Source organism: Anomalospiza imberbis, chromosome 5, assembly GCF_031753505.1.
Source record: "Anomalospiza imberbis isolate Cuckoo-Finch-1a 21T00152 chromosome 5, ASM3175350v1, whole genome shotgun sequence".
Classification (NCBI taxonomy): Eukaryota; Metazoa; Chordata; class Aves; order Passeriformes; family Viduidae; genus Anomalospiza; species Anomalospiza imberbis.
Genome location: NC_089685.1, coordinates 37,839,075 through 37,853,671, shown reverse-complemented (window position 1 = coordinate 37,853,671; position 14,597 = coordinate 37,839,075). Strand labels below are relative to the sequence as shown.

Below are 14,597 nucleotides of genomic sequence, written 5' to 3'. Positions count from 1 at the left end.
GGGAGATTCTCACTTTCCTGATTCCAGCAAGGACAGCATATTATTTTGCCTTAGGCCTATGCCTCAAGGTTTCCAGCAGTACAGACATGAAAGAAAGATGCTAACTAACAGAAACTGTAAGTGAATTTCTAACAAAGCGCTAGCAGCTGAACACTCTAGCAATAGTCTTATGGCCCCACATCACATACAGGGTCTGAACTGTGCTAAACTTATCAAAAAACAAGCAAGGAAAGGAGATCTGTGAATTCACATGGCCAAGGACATAATATATTTCTGTAGCCACTACAATTCTTTTGACTGTCAAATCTTCCTTCTGAAAAAGCTGAACAGTGTACATTTTCTGGCCACCAGGTAAATTCCTTCTGTTTATCTAAAAATAAAGTGATGGGCAGCAGGGCTGAAACCTTAGCACAGCCACTAGCTCCATTTGTCAGGAGAAAGGATGTACAGAGATTCTGCAGGAGAGCAAGATGTAGCAAACTATCTTCCCTTGAGAAGGGAAAACATTAACTGAGAGTATAAATAATTAACATGACCCCCTAACTATGAACTGAGACTTGTTGAAAAGATGCACTAGCTGTCAATTTGAAGAAAAAGCCAGTGACATGCTTATGAGTTCACAACCTGAGGCTTTGTTTTAAAAATGCTGAAATAAATATCAAAACAGCATCTCTTGAAAAGTGCTTCTTGTAAAGAATACTGAGAAGAAAAGTAACTTGATTTACAAGTACAATTGCTTGATATTGTCAAGAATCCTGAATGCTGTACCTGCAGATCTTCACTTCGTCTACACTTCATAGTAAATGAGGTTCATATGCTACTAAATGCATTCCTATTAAAACTGGGTAATATTTAATGTATCTGGAACATCATTCTGTTTTTACCTACTTTTTTTCCTTGAGTAAATGTATTTAATTATCATTGTGAGTCAATTACTGTGAGACATAAAAGAGAAAATGATACTGAAGTAATTGACATTAATGTACCTGAGTCATCATAGAAATTCCCTAAAAATAAAGATATTGTAGAGCCACAATGCCTTATCAATGAGATATTGCAAAGGGGTCCTTGTTGGTTTAAGACTTATTGATTCCTCTGTGTCAATTCAATTTCTTAAAGTGATTCAAGTTTCCTCAGAAAACTTCACTTATTTATATGATGCTTAAATGTCATCCACCCACAAGTCACCTTTTCTCCTAAATCCTTAAGCAAGTGTGATTTTGAGGGGTTTTTCACTGTGCTTTTTACAGAAGTGGGCAATGTGCATTTAGCATTAGTGCCACTTAGACTAAGGTTTGCTGAAGCACAGCTTTTGCCTGCTGAAGCACACACAGCCTTTAAAGTTCAACTACCAGCTTTTGGAGACTGTTAAAGACTCGCACTGCTTAGCAAGAGTTTTGCTTAACATCTCGTATTCTTCCCGATTTCTTTCACTGACACTCCTAAGGCTGAATTTCATGGAAATAGCTCTGTATATCAGTATTTGAAATAGAATTATAACCACAGAACCAGTGTTACAGCTTCGGACAGAAAAAAAATAGGTGGAAATTTGCTTTCCTCTGTTAGGAAAGAATCAAAGTTGTGCATATTGTTCAACCAGTCACTCAGGAATATACCATTGATTAAAAGAAAATAAAATTAAAAAAAAAAAAAAAAAAAAAACAAAAAAAAAAAACCCCAGCCATTTCACAACATATTGCAAAATTGTAATATTTCTACTGATAGTTTAGGATTAAATTTTTGAGCAACATCTCCTGTGAACTAAAAAACTAGTTCAGCAGCCACCAAACCAAATGGTCTGTCTTCCTACAGGTCAGTGCCCTGTGGGTGACTGTTGTGTTAGAAGGTACAAGAAATACCAAACCATATGGAGGCTGTTTATTAGACCAAGCATTGCTTGGTGAGCTAACATTAGCCTTTCTTTACTGGGCCTACTGCAACAGTGTCACAGCTCCATAAGACTTGACAAAGTTAAATAATTGTGAGCGCTTCAGTTTTCTGCCAAATTTAGTTGAAACTGGTGGCTGCTACTACAACTACTACTGCTATTAGTATTAATACAACTAATAATCATAATAAAAAGGTTGAGCTTTCTTTTTAGTGTGAGAGAAGGCATGAAAGACAAAGCAAAGGACTATATACAGTTTTCCAAAGAAAATATGATTTAATTCCCCTTTCCTCCATCTGCCCACCAATGTCTTAAACTCCATTCTGAATGATATTACAGTTAATGTCAGTGATTTTACAACTATTAACAGGCATGAAGATTACAGCTAGTTTCAACTCATACTGTTTGATTTCCATTAGCACACTACCATCACACTAGACCTAAGAAAAGGTGTTGAAATCTTTTTCAGTAATTCCTCATAATTTTGGCCTTTATGGAAATAAGAATACATCTCACAGGTGAAGCAATGTATCCATTTTCCCATGCATCCTGCTAAAAATGGTATTAATTTTCAGCTGGTATAAATACTGCTCCACTTCAATGAAATTATTCGCATGTATACTTCGCAAATAAGTGCAGGGGACTTTTCTATTTATCTGAGTACATGGTATGTACTTTGTCTTCACTCACTCGTATTAAAATATTACCTAAAATATATATTTCCAGCTCTCAAACTGACATTTCATTAATTTTCATAGACATCTGAGCATATATTAAAATCCAACGTTGTGCATAGCAAACAGGATTCTTCAGTTTCAGAATTTTTTTTTAATTTAGCTTTCCTCTATTTGAGGATGTAATACCATGGAGGGCTGCAATGTCTTTAATTGTGAAGCACTCTTCACATGTGGTGATCTGGTTGTACACTCAAAACATGTTCACCCCTTGTCTCGGATGAAAAGTTTCATTTCTGCCAACAAGTACAGGTCATATGTTTAAATAAGTCAGGAATGAAATGACATGGGTCTGCAGAGGTTACCAGTTGTGGCACCTGAGGTGGCCCCAGCTGTGGGTCAGGTGACACCTGAACAGCTCAGCTTAGCAGTTGCACCTTCCCTTGGCCATGTCAAAAGCTCCAGAAGTGCCTTGCTAGGTGGGAACTGTTTCTGTTAGAAAGAAAAAATTCCCTGACAGGAATAGATATTAGAAAGGATTAGGTGTCTCCTTGTACCGCTTCTCCATCAAACATGTTCCCAGAGTGGAGGCGAAGGTTTGTCCAGACATTAAGTGCATTTTGTGTGGAGTTATACTGGCCACACTCTGATGGTGTCCTCCTGGCTGGCAGGAACAACTGAAGCCACCCAATAAACATCATGTCCAGTTTGTTGGGCATTACAGGTGTGAATTTGTGTTAGGAATCTATGGTGGAGCCAGCAAGACTGAAGCTTTTTGCAGAAAATGACATGTTTGTGTAAAGGCTTGAAAGTAAGCCAGGTACACTCTATGTGAGGCACTAAATGGAGGGTCAGATGCAGAAGCTGGGCACAGAGTCTCATTATTGCTCCACTGGGAATTGCATAGTCTAGCCAACACTGTGGGGTTTCGTTTAAAAGCTGGCTCCACAACAAAAGTGATATTTGAGGATTCTCAGCTATAACAGATCCTATATAAAAGCTTCATCAACAAGCCTTCCTCTGATATATTCCTGACATTCTGCATTTAAAACTATAAATTAGCGTTTCTAAAATTCAATAGCAATGTTTTGGCAAAGAAACAATGTAAGAATGGCAATTTTCCAAAGCTGACCTTATGCCATATGCCCATTAAATTGAGGTGCTGTGCTCTATGAAGGATTAGTACTTACTATACCCATTAATATGAGGGAAGAAAAAAAAAAGCTTAATTTGATTTCAATATTTCATTAGGATAAAGTGCATTTTTGTGCATGTTTATCATCGGTCTTTAAAAAGAAATTCAAACTCATTTCTGTAACAAACCAAGAATGAAAATACTTCCTGTTGTATCATCCTTCTATGAACGATATCAGCATGGATTTCCTAGAAGTAGAGATCCTCAGATAACAGAGGAAAAAGAGATATTTCATCCTGAGATTTTCAAACTAAGATAGCATGCAGAATAAATGATCAGAATATTCTGCAAATTCACAAAATGCTACCTAGGTTTTAAAAAAGATTCATAACTTAATATGTAGTTTATCTTCTCCTATTTTTTCAAAGTAATCTCAAAAGAAAAAAGAAGTTAGAGATTAACTGCAAATCAGATTTCTTTTTTAAAAGGTAAAATAAATATTGCTAAGAGCTTCAGCACCCATGCATCACTCCTGTTTGACCACTATCTTTTATGACACACTCTACAAAGAACTTTTGAGCATCTATATTTTCAAGGACAGGAAAAGTACTTAAGTGATATGAAGGTCCATAAATATATAGCCAACATAGTCTGCCACTAAACACACACATTTCTACTTTGTTCCCTTAAAAGGAAACCTTTCCTCATTCAGCCAAGGAAGTTTGTAGCACTGTTTTTTCCTCTATTGAGATCAATAAGATATATGAATTAAAACTAGTTTCTGCATGGTGAGAAGTTCCTGGTGAAATATCATGAAATGGGCATGTTTTTCTGTTCCTGTATTTTTGATTTTATTATAAAAATTGTTATAAACCTATCTAAGCTTAAACAAACCCTAAACAAAGAATTAACATTTTCTTCTTGTGTACTCCTTCACTGGATTGACCTAGAGTTCTCCATAAGTGAGTTAAACAACCAGAAATGTTTGCTTCTCACATCACAGAACCATAAAATAATTTTGATTGGAAAAGACCTCCAAGATGAGCAAGTGCAAACTTTGAGGAAAAACCACCGTGTCAACTAAACCATAGCACCAAGTGCCATGTCAAGTCATTTCTCAAACACATCCAGGGATGGTGACTCCATTTTCCTGGACGACATGAAGACATGAGGACTGCCACCAGCCCAAAGCCACAAACTTTTCACAGTCACCTTCTGTGGATACTCCAGAATGGAAGATCCATTCTGTGCTCTGACATCCTTAGGCTGCAGGTTTCTGAGAGTCAATTTGGCTCTTGGGTCAGCAAAATGCACATATTTTGAGATCCTTCCACAGGTTTAAGGAACTTCTGGACATATGCATGCAATCCTGCCAATACTTTCCTGGCCTCCTGTTGCACAAAAACAAAATGGGTCAGCACAAAGCTGACCAGAAACAGCTGTGACAAGAGGTGTGCATGTGGATCCATCAGATGGACACAGTCCTCCTGGAAAGGAGCATGAACATCTACCTCCTAGGATGGATATCTCTCCAGAAGAAGTCCTCTTCTCATTCTGTGCTACATAAATATAATTTAAAAAATAAAATTCAGTAGGAGCATAAATGTAAGTTGCTGCTCTCATTTCTGTTGTCAGGAAGAGAAAAAGTTACTCAATTTTTTTTTTCTTTAGAAATTCTGATAGGTCACAGACTTGGAAAAGAAGTGAAAACTGGTTTACTATGAAAATAAAATATCATTGCAGTACTGCTCTGCCATCTACACAATGACAAGATCAGGACAAAGCTGCAAATCTATTCCCAAGGCAATGTGAATTCTAAGCAAGAGCAAGCAGGAATCAACAAAAAAAACCCTAAAACCCAGTCATAATAGGAAGGTGTAGGATACATATGGCTTAAACTACAGCTCTTGATGAAGACACAAAAGCTTTTAATAAAATTGTATTATCTGAAATCATTGCAATACCTGGCTTTGAATTTAAATCTCAGCAAATACATTAAGGATGATTGTGTGCTAGCCAGAAAAACCAAACTGTTCCTTCTTGGCTCTTGATGAATCATGGGAGGGATGCAGTAGGACAGATAGTGCAGTAATGGTCAATACTCTATGGAAGGCTGCCTTGAGATGACAACAGTACTCCATAATGCATATGTTACTGTTGAGAAAATTTTTGGGAAATATGAGGGGTCTCCAAAAATAAAAGCAGTCCTCAAGCTTTACAGTTGGCCCAAGCAGATATTTTTAACCTCATTCCCAAACAGCTGTGATTCTCAATCAGTGTCTCACAAATGCAGAAATCAAAACAGGAAAAGTAAAAGGAGGAAATAATTGCATACATGGGGGAAAATTCAGGTTAAAACATGAGGAGATGAGGGTGCAAATAGACTCACGTAATGAAATCACATGAGTGTTTTGCAAGTGAATGTATTGAATGATAGAAAAGTTAGGGCAGTTATGTCTAAATATAGTTAGTTTATCAAAGTAAAATTTCCACTATTAAAGACAATGTAATAATAGGAATTCTATATAGTGTAATAGAGAACATAACACCTATTGTTAAACACTATATGACTGTTAACTCACTGCTGACATTAATTTTCATCTGCTTGGGGTTATTTTGTATATCTGAGCAATGACTTTTTTTTTTTAGCACATAATCTGAAATTTTGCATTATCAAATTCAAGCATCTTTTATGGAGATTTTTGCTCACCAACTAGGATTAGCTTACCAGGGTGAGAATATTTCAAATTGCATTCATTCCTTCTGTAATTATTTTAAGTGACGTCTAATCAGGATTCGAGCACCCTGCCTATACTCATTTCTAATTATCAGCTGAGGTTTGAAGGACTTTAAGTTGACTTAAGTAGCCCTGATGTATGCAGCTCACGACTCATTCATGCCAGCCCACCAATTATTCCATTGTGGTGAGAGAAGAGAAACCAACCTCTCTTTGAAAAGAGAAATCACAAAACCACAACACTTTCAAAATGGCAGGATCTTGAAATCTGTATTATATAATGTGACATTTTTAGAACAAGCCAAAACAACAAATAATTTCCACTAGGTCTGCAAGTCAATGCATCCAATAAAGACAAAGTTCAATTAATGAGAGAAATGTTGCCTGATTAAAGAAAGATCTCTTTAATCTTACTTCCAAATTAGGCTACCTGGCAGAATTAATCTTAAATTAAAGCTGTCCAGGAAATGCATGCTATCAATACTGAATTTGGAAGCCATGAGACTGTGGAAGTTTTGTATTTTCCAAGAAAAATCTTAGGCCATAGTAAATGTAGACAGAAGAGACTGCTTTTTAAATCCAACATATTTCCCTCTAATCTGGGCAGAGGGAGCTGGAGCCTGTCAGATGTGCCAGAAGGAGGAGAGCACAGCCTTCCCTCTAGAGCCCCTCCCTGGCCACAGCCAGCCCAGAGATCCCAGGTCCTTTGCCTGGACACTGCAGGGACACTCTCTCAGTGCTGGCAGGAGCATCATGCCTGTCTAGGCAGAGGATGAACACAGCACTTTCCCACCAATCTGAAAGTCAGAGTATTCAAGATATTTAAAAGTAACCCAAATTTCATTTGAAGCAACCATTTGTACACAAGTCAGCTAATAAATTCCAAGGTGTTTTTATTTTTCTATGCTCCAAATATACTTTTAAAGTTATGCATTTTCTCAGACAATGATAAATGCAGCTAGAAATTTTTGAGTTTGGGGGTAAACGTGATAAAATCTGTGGAACTGATTCAAAGTCGTTACAAAAATTGAGTGATCTTGACTTTCCTTTCCCCTCATTTTATAACAAGCTGAATTAGAAAGTCCATATAAAGAAGACAGAATTGTTCCAGGACTTGTCTCCTTGTCTGTGAGTGATTAATATGTTAAATTAGATTAAAAACATTTTTTTCCTGGCAGGTGAAAACAGAGATACCAGGACCAAATTCATCTCCAGTGACAATTCATTAGGCTCATTACCATTCTACTAGGGACAGCTTCTAACACTGTTTCAAAAACAAGACAGAGCAGAAATCTCTCTGCTTTCCACTGAATAAATATTGAACAGGTACTTCTGTCTTCATTTACCTAGATTATTTTAAAGGAAGTTATTTGAAAAGGTATGAGACATTTTCTGTTTATTCAAACAAAGAAAGCTTTTATCCTCACATACCTGTGTCTTCTAAGCTAGGAAATTAGTCAGCTATGTTCTGCTAAAATAGTAAATTTTAAACTAATTATGCTGAATGATCCAGCAAAGTATCTCTGAATAGGAGAGAAAAGCATTATTCTCATTTAATACAGTAATGAACAGAAAAATCATCTACTGTCACTTGCTGCAGGAAGCCACCGGGATACCTCTACTCTGCAGCACATGACATTGGGGATCAGGACACTGGGCTTATTTTTCGACTTCTTTGAAGAAACTCTTCTCATATCCTGATCAGATAAAACTGTCTGCTTGAGCTGATATAAAGCTTAACTAATAAGAACCTTATTTTGATAACCCAGTTGCCTTTGAGCAAGAACAAAACATTTTAAAATGTGGCTTGGATGCTTGTCACTGCTCTAAAATTACAAATTCTTGCCTGTCAATATGACTGTGAGTTATGCATTTTCCCACTGGTTTGGCTCAGTTTTTGTTTGAGATGTTGGGAAGACAGAAGCTCTAATAATAGTCTCAGTGAAATTCCCATCCCAGTGTCTCAAATGGACACAACATGCTGGGCCAACAAAACTCCATTATTCCCAGCAGCACCCAGAGCAGGGGCTCTTTTCAGCCAGAACAGAAAAACATCCTCACTTATTCTGTGCTGTCATGTAGGGTGAACACAGGGTTTTATCTTCTTAAGCAAACAATTCAATAGTGCAAAGAAATTGTTAGCACCTTCAAGTCTCACTTGGTATAAGCCACCCTTCATCATCTAGATACTATCCTAATGCACTAAGAATTATGCAGTTTAAGTTCATCTGCAGTTGGGAATTAGTAATAAGTCTATAGCATGAAACTGTAAAACTAGACAATTATGGTGAAACTATACCCCCATGGCAGGGCATTTGGAATTAGATGATCCTTAAGGTCCCTTCCAAACCAAGTAATTCCATAATTCTATAGCATGTTACAATTCTACTCTCAGCTGTTCACTGCTACTTTCTGAGGATTTCTCTTAATTTATAGATGGACATTTAGGGGGATTATTTTTGCAAAAAACAGTTGACATTCCCATCCATTCTTCTCTGTTACGAAGCATAGTGTATTACCTATAAATTCCTCCTATTCCTACATATAGATGCAATTATTAGGAAATGTCTCAAGAGATTATTACAGCCTCTTAATTTAAAATGGGTCTTCTTTGATGTTATGAGTAGTCAGGAAAGGCACAGAGGACAGGCTGAGAAGGGACTTCTGCTAGTCTCAGGGTCGACATTGGTGTTCTTTTAATTCTTTTTCTCATTTCAAGAGTCATCACACAGACTACCCACACAAAACAAAAATCTAATGTGCCAAAGGAGAGATAGTAAAGAGAAACTTTTTGCTGTCTTGTCATTTTAAAGAATATTTTGCATGGTTAGAATATGCCAGAAAAGTTGAAATTTCAGAATTCCCCTAGTGAAAATGATGTTATACAAGTGTTCATGCCAATATAATGTATTAGCTCTGTGAAGCAAAGCAAGAATAGGACAAACCCCAGCACATTTCTGCAGTGATTTTCACATCATGATTAAGAATATATTTATATTCTATTGGAATGGTTACCTTGATAAAACTTACCTGGCCTGAAAAACTAAAGGATGTCTAAAACAAAAATAATTGTTATGTTCATTTCTGTGTTGTTGTCGAGCTACAGTAGGCCAATTCAAGAGTCCTAAGGATAAAATAGGGGATCAAAGTTCAATAGACAATGTGGTTGTGTTTGTTATGCCAATCTTTTTGGCATAGGCAGTTTTCTTATTGCCTCCACACTAGATTTTAATTTTAAAACTTATTTCTTTGCTAAGTAATGGGTATTTCCCCCTCTTTTCTGATAACTGGTCAAAGCTGTGTTCTTCTTTATATGTGGGTACTCCACTGACCTCCTGGGAAAGACAGGAAGGCAGCAACCAAACTTATTTTCATACTTAACTTCTAAAAATATTGATAATTTTGATGTTCATGTTATTATAAAGCAATAAAAAGGTGCCTCTTAGAACTAAAAAAGAGAAATGAAATTTCAAACTGCTCCAAATTATGTTAGTGTAGAATATACAATTTTATAAGCAACTACATCAGATACAGCGAGTAAATTTTGATCTTTTTTAGTTCAGCCTGTAAATAGAAGAAGCAGTTTTCATTGCTGTTGTTGCTGATGGTGGTTTGTTTGCTTGTTTTCCTGTCTGCTCTCACTCAGTTGAACAATTCCCCTTAGCAGTGAGATGAGCCTCTCTGAGGTCACACCATCCACCAACTTACTGAAGCTGAGATACAGCAAGGTGAATTTACTGCATGATGCTCTGTTTTGTTTCTCCTGTCTTTCAGCTCAGAGCGACACTTGAATTCAATTAGTATTCTACAGAAGGAAGCTTGTTTAGACCCCTTCCAGCAGTGTTCCCTTATGAAAGAAAGGGACCCCAAAGATAATTGGTTGCCATCCAGAAATCAAGTTCTGAAGAAAATCTCATATATTTTCAAAATCTTGTGCATGTGTGTGTGTGTATGTATCAGTTTCTAATTCTGTGGCCAGGAAGTGGAGGAGAAAGACACAAGTTATTCCATTTCTTAGTCTGAATATGTATTCCCCTTTTCAGCCATTTCAAAGACAAAAAATGCCCCATGAATTTTATAATCATTATTTTTTTTTCCAAAGTTCTGCAAAATTTTCAATCTGAATAACATGGTCTTTCCTACAGCACACCAGACTCTAGAAATTGTTTTTGAGCACCACTTTCTTTGATGTAAGAATTTTAATATCTTTGTATCCACTTACTAATCCTCAGTATTTGTATTTCACCACAGTACTCCTTATTGTCACAGTCAGACCCCCTTCAAGCGCTGCCCAGTACTTTCTCATGCTCTTAAAAGATACATCTACAGCATTAGTTAAATGTCTCTTAAGAGCTGCCTAATTGCAATCCCATGACTCCTGTCATCATCAACAGCCTTGTCTTCTTAAGTTTTAAACAGGGTCTCTGGGAAAATTCAGAAAGTTAACTAGTCCAGAGAAACTTCCTCAGTAACAAGGATGGTCATAGCTAGAAGGAATCGCCACACACTGAGGAATTGACCTAGGGAAAAGGCAGTGCCCATATTTATATTAACTATCCTGTGGTGCTGTACATTTCAAAATCCAATCATGAACTTTGCCTTGATCATGTAATTAAACACAAGAGTTCATGCGTGTTCTCTATTGTGAGTCAATAATATAAACAACACAAACCCAAAACATGTAAAAGCTATGTGAAGATTACAGCTGAAAAATAGGAGAGAAAGGTAAAGTAGATATATTGTGAAAAATAGTACAGCTCCAGCTTATCTGTAGAAGTCCTAGCACTGTTTTCCTTTCAGTGCCAAATCCTTCTGGGTGATCAGCAGCAGAAATGTAGTGAAACTCTTCCCCTCTAAGAATTTTCTATTCTTTACACTGTTTTATTTCCCTCCACTCCAAATCTTACAGGTCTGCCTTAATATTCATCTGTATTTATTGATACAGGCTCTGTTAAATGTTTCCATTTATTTAATTGGTTTGGTGTGTTTCAACACTGATTGACTCAAGTCCCAGCTGCCATTAATATTCCCTGCTGACCATGACAAAGCTTTCATAGATTTTTTTCCACAAACACAAGTGGCAGATCATTTTTCAAATTTATTTCATGTTACCTTGTACAGGAGAAACTTCTTGTTTCCTTGACCAAGGGTGGCACTTGTTAAACAACAAGACAGCATTTAAGGAGTGACTGCTTCATGTTTTGTTGGATCAGGTAGCCTCCAAAATAACTCTATTTGGAGTAGTCTGAACTAGATTGCCAAATAGAATACTGTTTTGGAACAATTGCAGAAAGTGTGTTTCTCTCTTGAATAGATTTCTTTGTTATCAACTGCAATATTAAAGTAAGTTTACAGAGGGTTTATAGATGTTTTTCTTCTAGATTGAAAAGAACATGTGAGCTGTTCCAAGCCACACAATAGACAATTTCAAAAGGAGTTCTCAGCCAGTCATTTGAATTCCCTGATAAACATGATTTTGCAATAACAATACCAAATAGTGTTTTGAGTCCTGCAGAACCGAGTGGTATCATCCATGGTAAACACATCTTTGGCTGGTCCATTCAGGAGGAACTGTCCTCCCTTCCAGTTTCAGGAAGGTGAAGAAAAGACATGTATTCATCTACATGGCAGAGACAAGTTTGAAAAGAAAGGCTGGACAACTGTGTGCCATGGGTTGAAGGAATATAATGAAAGCCACAAAGCAGCTTTTGTTGAAGGCTGTGGAGACCTTCTAGAATAGAAAGCGAGATTACTGCTTCATTTGGTTAATCTTTGTGACACCACTTTTGTATAGACAAGTTTTATGCTGCTGTAAGAAGACACAACACAACAATGGAGATGTGGTTAGGACAATTAGACTCATTATCTGTCATTAGCCAGGTAGTAGATACCTAGTCCTAATATGCAGGGTATTTCTTCTTTAGTAAAAGAGAAGAATAAATAGTCTGTGTCTATTAAATTAAAGAGATCAAAGCTCCTGCTTTTCTTCTGAAGTCTGTTTTCTCCACAATACTACATCCCTCTACATGATTACCAGCAGAAGGCATTGTGAGTGTCATTAGCTATCATTAGCTAAGCAGGGTTAAAAAACGAAATTTGAATGCTTTCATAAAGCTACAAGCACCTGAAAACAGCATCAGAATGATAAATGTTTTCCAAAACTTAACTGGAATAGGCATTACACACATTTCTACAGTTAAGAAATACATTATTTCTAGAACAGGTAATCAAAGAAATCATGTCAAATTTCACAATGCTAATAGAAATTATTTTTGCCAAGATTATCCCTTGCAAGTTATCCTGTTCATACAGCAACACTTTTTTTTCCTTCAGGCAGCTCTAGGCACATCAGGAAGACTGAGAACAGTTCATGTACCAGCAGTCCTGCCAACTGGACCAAAACCTGAATGTTCTGAATTTACAGAGGAAAAAAGGGACCAGACACATGATACGGAGAGACTGCAACTGAAAGGGTGTTGCAACTGAAGATGGATAGAAAGGGAAAGGGAAAAAAATCCCAATCATACAAACTGAGATGCTCTCAATTTCATTGCTAAACTCCAAAGACAATAAGTAGGCAGGGGCTAATTTCGGAAAGGCTGATTTTCTTTGACTAACTTGGCACTATTTTGGGAGTTAGGCAATGCATGTTAGCCAAAGGAAGATTTTTCTGTGTGGGATGTTTGGTGCCCTGGGAAGAAAATGCATTTGATTTCAGAAGGCAAACATTTTCATTTTTCTTTTCTCCACATCACCTAGAGTTTAGAAGTTAATCAGTAAGCTTTTGCTAAGTGTTACATTGCCTACACTGACCAAATGTTTTTCCACTCCCATTCATACAACGATTTTATTAAAGACTGGATGAGTTTCTTCTCTTTACTGGTCAGATAGTATCTCCGTAATCCCTAGTACCATCTGTATTGTACACAGTTGTGCTGATGGTAGCAGGGCTGACTGCCTTTCTGCGTCACATGCCTTTTGATCACACAACACAGCAACTTCAAATGTGATGCTGGGAGAAAGGGAGAGAGACACAGTCCAAATGAAAATTAATTTATCCTGTCCAAGTCCAGTCTTTCCCTGAGGCACAGCAGCAGGAAAACACAGAGAAAAGCTAACTCCCTTTTCCAGAACCTCACAAAGCACAAATAGAAAAAACCCTATGAAGTCATACGGCCCTCTGACTTATCACTATAGGATTGTCCTTTGCATTATATTGTATGCTACAGTTTTAACTTACACAACCATTGAAATAAGCAACATTTCCCTTAGGCATATATTCCAAAAACTACTAGGTTGCATTCTGAGGAAATAAAGGGATAATAATTGCAAAAGCTTGCCATCTGTCAGATTATAAATCATATATAAAAAAATAAATGCAGAACTATATTAACAGATCACGACATCTAACACTCAAAAATTTGGAAATGAAGGAATTAATTCTAGAGTACTCAATATCATGCACATCTACAAGATGATATATTGCCTAATTTATCAGTTAAATACTCTTTTTTCCTCCCCACCTCACTTAATGAGCTGACTGTGACTGTTTTCCCTCTCCTTGTTTTTAGGTTTCAGATTCAGGCACTACACATAAAACAAACCCTTCTGAAGTTTAATCTCCTTAAAGGTTTTTCTCTGGTGCTCTTCAAAGTACAATTTGGATGTTTCACACACACTATGCAGAGGGCAACCTTGGACATTGTCAGAAGCGGTGTTAATTCCCTCTGACAGCCAAAGAGCCCAGGCATGCAGCCCTCACAATGTTTCGGTGCTCAGTCTGAACCCCAGAGCCTGAATGTTCAAAATAGTCTGACTTATGCACTACTATATCCACCCCAAGTGTAGCTGCTACTGCATCAGTTATAGTGAAGTTCATGTGGTACTCCTGGAAATCAAAGCACATGTCCCAGGTCAGGCTCTGGAAGACAAGGGATGAAAGCACTGAGTATCAGTGCAAAGCAAAGTACTGGTTTAAAGCCGGATAGACCAACACCAAGACTCCATATACTGGACCCAGTACTTTAGTAGGTTTCTATAGCCTCATGTTCCCTGCACAATATTCAAGAGGAGAATTCACAGACTTGCTTATTCACCAACCCTCAGTGGAACCTATTTCCCATTGTGTGACAGACAATGTGACATAGACATGTGTTCGTTGAA

General features: G+C 37.2%; 1 long non-coding RNA gene across 1 annotated transcript in view; it reads left to right on the top strand.

The window, feature by feature from the left end:
• Nucleotides 1-12,926, top strand: part of LOC137474042 (uncharacterized) — a 92,693-nt gene extending 79,767 nt beyond the window's left edge. The window contains exon 4 of the long non-coding RNA XR_010999114.1: nt 12,768-12,926. This is a non-coding gene — a long non-coding RNA (uncharacterized lncRNA). The remainder of the gene's footprint in view (nt 1-12,767) is intronic.
• The last annotated feature ends 1,671 nt before the right edge of the window (nt 12,927-14,597 follow it).